Below are 5,469 nucleotides of genomic sequence, written 5' to 3' on the forward strand. Positions count from 1 at the left end.
GTTGCTCGAATGGTGACTATAAGAGTGCTTTTTTCTCTTGCAGTCAAAGACAATTTAGTGATACATCAATTGGATGTAAAAAGTGCCTTTTTGAATGGGACTTTGAAAACTCCTGTGTACATGTACATTCCAAAAGGAGTTGATATGTCTACTGATGCAAACCTTGTATGTAAGTTGCAAAAGTCTTTATATGGTCTTAAGCAGTCATCAAAATGCTGGTATGAAACCTTTAATCAGTATGTGTTAGAATTGGGATTTTTAAGATCCAAAAGTGATCCATGCTTCTATTATAAAATGAAAACTGATTCTAAAACATATTTGCTTGTGCATGTAGATGATTTAATAATGTTGTCAAGTAGTGAGTCAGATATTTATAATATTAAACAGGACTTTACGAAAGCTTTTCAAATGAAAGATTTAACTAATTCAACAAGTTTGAGATTTTTAGGATTAGATATTAAAATAGATAGGAATGAGATTTTTATTTCGCAAAAAGACCTGATTGAAAAAGTTCTTAAGATTTTTAACATGACTGATTGTAACACAAGTAATATACCAATTCATCCTAATGTTAATTTAGAAAAATGTACTGATGAAACTTCAAATTCAAACTTACCATATAGAGAACTGATCGGATATCTTATGTACATAATGTTAGGAAGTCGACCTGATTTATGTTATGCAATCACTTACTTTAGTTAATTTCAAAATTGTTTTACAGAAACTCATTGGAGACATTTAAAGTGCGTTTTGAAATACTTAAAAGGAACTAAAAATTTTGGTTTAAAGTTTTCAAAAACAAAATGTGATATTGCAAATGATACCCTTTTAGCCTATGTTGATGCGGACTTTGCCAATGATGTGTCAGATAGAAAAAGTGTGTCAGGATACTTAATTTATGTTTATGGTAACTTAGTTTTATGGAAAACTAAAAAACAGTGTACAGTTTCTATTTCAAGTTCTGAAGCAGAATATGTTGCTTTATCCCAATGCCTAACTGAAGTCATCTTTATAAAACACCTTTTGGAAGATATTTTAAATACAGAGAGATTATTGACCCTATTAAAATATTCGAGAACAACCAGTCCTGTATAAAAATGGCTTCAACCCTCGAAACAAAGCGAAGTAAGCATATTGACGTGAAACATCATTTCATACGTGACTATGATATTAAGAAATGAAATCGAGTTACACTATGTAGAAACAGGTGAGCAGATTGCTGACATGTTTACAAAACCTTTATCAATGAATAAATTTAAGTATTTCAGAAATAAATTAAATGTTATGGAGGATTTGTAGAAATGTAACAGTCTTGCTCAATTTACATTTTAGTTTAGTATTTTGTTCATGCTTATGTTAGTTTTAGATTTGCAGAATTGCGGGGGAGTGTAGAAATACGAATACAATTCTGCAAGTATATGAATGCGAAATGTCATTAGTGTCACTGATGACATATGACTTATATGATGTTAATGACTTTGACTTTTAGTGTGTTTTTGGCGGTATATTTATAACAAGGATAGAAGTTAAGGAAAACGTGTTAAAAAAACCTTTTTGGACATTTATTCTTTCAATACAGTGTGTTCAAGTAACCGATAGTTTTATTCCACTGTGCAGCATCTCTGCGAACAGTACTCCCGTTAAATCAATGTTAAATGTTTTAAATATACTGTCCGTTAGACAAAGACTTGAGTTCAACATGCATTTGTTTGTATTTAAGCTGAAGCACAACTTGTTACCTGAATATAGCTGTGATAGATTAAAACTTTTTAAGGATATTCATAAGTATAGTACTAGAAATTGCACTGATTTTATATTGCAGAAATGTAGCACTAGTCGAATGCAAAAATCTGTTTTGTATAAGTGCACAAGTGATTTTAACAAGTTGCCGGTACACATAAAGAACTGTGATAACTTAAACCAATTTAAGACTCTTTTGAGATTGTATGTAGTTAGCGAATTGCGATGTTATATGGAGTTTGTTATATTTATTATCTTTCTTTTATCTGTTTTTATATGTAGCACACTTGCTAAATAAATAAACATTATTATTATTATTATTATTACTACTACGGCATGAACCCATAATCGAAGAACTGAATAAACTCCATTCTAAATCATTAAGCTTGAGTGAAACTATAACGAACCATCCAGAATATAAATTCAAAATAATAAATTATTTAAAAATACTAAGTCACACTCAAGAAAGGGCGGAAACAAAACTTAAAGAAATAATTCCGCATTGCCAGAGGTACAAGCGTGGCTTAATAAACGGTATAGGATCAATTTTCAAAGCAATCACTGGGAATCTAGACGCCTCAGATGGTGAGCGTTACGAAAACTTAATTAGAGAGCTACAACTAAATCAAAATAAATTAGCCTCAAATATTAGAAAAGAGAATTCCTTATCTCTCAACCTTTTAGAGAAATTTAACAACACAATTGAAACAGTTCAGCACAATGAAAAGTTGCTAGAAACTAAATTAACTCGGACTAATTGTTCAAAAAACCAGATTACGGGAAAACACAGCATTTATAAAAGATCTTTTAAATCAAGTCATAAATCTGTATGAAATTATCGATGCAATGTTAACAGATATAGAAAATGCAATTACATTTTCAAAGTTGAAAATTTTCATCCAAGCATTATTAAAACTAAAGATCTCTATTTTGATCTATTAAACGTAAAAAAGGTCATTGATTCAAATCGTATGTCAGTGGAAGTAACCTTGGAAAATACAATATTGTATGAGAAACTTATTAAAGTAGAAAGCTACATATTTACCAACAAAGTTAACTTTTTACTAAAAATACAAATAACTTATCCTGAAAAATTAAACTACTATCATTTTTATTCTGCTCCATTATATACACAGAGCCTCTTTAAGGTTATTTTGCCAAAAAGTAAATATTTACTAAAAACCAAATTGCACTATTCATATCGTAACACCGAATGCACCAAAATAAAGGACCAGTATTACGTGTGCGACAAAATGGATTTGCAGACCTTGGACACAAACAGCTCATGTGAGGTACAGCTATTAGAAGCCAAGTCCCATCATCTGTCTACCTGTCGTCAAGTTCAACTAGAACTAAACCAAATGATAGTTAATCAACTAGGCTATTCCAGTCAATGGCTAATAGTACTTCCACATATGGAGTCACTACAATTGAATTGTTTCAACCAAGAAGACCATTTAACATTAATCGAGACGTATGTTGCAAAAAATTCAATGGATTCTCAAATAACATTAGGAGGCAAAACGATAACAACCTTCATTCCACCAATAGCCAGAATCAAATAGTGCTATTTCCTGACATCGCCGGTGATATCAAATTAATGCTCAAGTTGAACTAAGTGCTCATCTCGATGATATTCGACTCGATGACCTACATAAACTTAAAAGGGGCATTATTGATAATGAACCCAGATTTGTGATTCCCGATAACATAAAAGTCCCAAGTATTTGGACTGTATTCATTTATGTATCACTAATAACAGTTGGTGTACTTTATCTTGAAAAAGATAAATCTCAGAAGAAAGCACAATCCTAGAAGACAAGGTGAAAGCATCGCTAGGGAATATCTAGGACCAAGATATTTAACTACCCAGTCGGACCGTGTAGCTGAATCTACAGGGGGAGGAGTTATGAGGTCACCTATCCCAGGAATACTGCTAACTAGCCATTATACTGTTCACTAGGCCTGGGAATCCGCCAATAATTCGTTTACTTTATTTTACCATAATTTGTATTAAGACAGTCAGAGTCTAGCCTTGTAAGAGTTAAGACGTATTTTACTCCTTTAATTTGTACTTTCAAATTTTAGTAATAAAAGTTAGTTTTTAAAAACGGCTTCGTTCAATCACAAATCTTAAGTCATGAGAATTCCTTTCTAAAGCCATCCTCAACCGGTTTCTCATGCTCCTCTCCTGCACAATTAAAGCATTTTGATTTGCCTTTGCAATTATTTCTTGTATGACCACAAGCAAGAAAAGCATTGAGTTACCGGTGGAATGTATATGACAGTTTGCACTCCCATATCACAGTAAAAAAGTGTTCGTATTAGTTACTTTATCTCACACGTTGTCTCGTTCCAGTGTTTAAAGGCTCTGCACTTCAGGCAGTACTGATCTTCATTGGGCATGCACACCCTTGTGCAGATAATGTAGTATTTAAACATATATACAGGGTGTCCCACGACGAAAGACCTCGATTGATATTGGAAAAAGTATAAATAGGAGAGTTTTGAAAATTTGGTAGGATACTGATGTGGGCATGCCCAATCCAACTAAAATATTTTCAAGATGGTTGCACTTCCGCTTATACCGGAAGTCGATCACAACTTTCTTATTTTAAATAGAACACCCTATATATTATTACATATTTGGATTCCTCACAAAATTCTGACCAACTTTTGTATAGAATGCCCTATGCCTATCTCTAGCCGTTTTCGAAATATTTGATGTTTTTCCAAAAAAGTGACAGTTGCAACGCTCAACATATTTTTGTACTATGTTAAAACCGTATTTCATTTTGCAATGAAACTTTGGGTTATTGTAAATAAAGGATCGTTTTATTAAACTGAGGGTGCGTAACGACTCATTTGTATACAGGGTCGTCAAAAAAAAATCATAAACTTGCCACTAAAAAAAATGAAAAATCTCAAGTTTTTTAAATAGAAACCCACATTTTTTATGACGGAATCATTTTGAGCATTAAAAATTACTATAAGTTTCAATTTACTTGCCTATACCTAAATCCAACCCATTTCGTTTTATTTGAGAATAAACATTTTTTTCTTAGGCTGCATGGTTGGGATTAGCTGGTACTCTAGTTAGCCATGCTTTTGAAACACGGTGATATTGGAGAATTGCAAAGCATGTTATGTTGAGCGTTGCAACTGTCACTTTTTTGGAAAAACATCAAATATTTCGAAAACGGCTAGAGATAGGAATAGGGCATTGTACACAAAAGTTGGTTAGAAATTGCAATTTCTACATTTGTATTATTAAGGATTGGTTTTGTTTTAATAGCTTTTATCTTCACAGATCCCGTATTCTTAAAATTTTCAATTATTTGCTTGACAGCTTTTCATGATGGCTTTGGTTTTTCTGGATAACGAGCGGCAAATACCTCACATGTTCTACTCACAACTTTATCACATTTTCCGTAAATAATAAACAGATTTAAGCAATCTTGGTTTGAATAACGTAACCGCGACGGCATATGTGCAGTTGTCAAAACACTCAAAACTAGTGTTATTAACATCCAGTCTCCAATATCACCGTGTGTCAAAAGCATGGCTAACTAGAGTACCAGCTAATCCCAACCATGCAGCCTAATAAAAAAATGTTTATTCTCAAATAAAACGAAATGGGTTGGATTTAGGTATAGGCAAGTAAATTGAAACTTATAGTAATTTTTAATGCTCAAAATGATTCCGTCATAAAAAATGGGGGTTTCCATT

The sequence above is a fragment of the Ips typographus genome, linkage group LG15 (genome assembly GCF_016097725.1).
Source record: "Ips typographus isolate SLU linkage group LG15, UJ_Ityp_2.0, whole genome shotgun sequence".
In the NCBI taxonomy this organism is placed as follows: domain Eukaryota; kingdom Metazoa; phylum Arthropoda; class Insecta; order Coleoptera; family Curculionidae; genus Ips; species Ips typographus.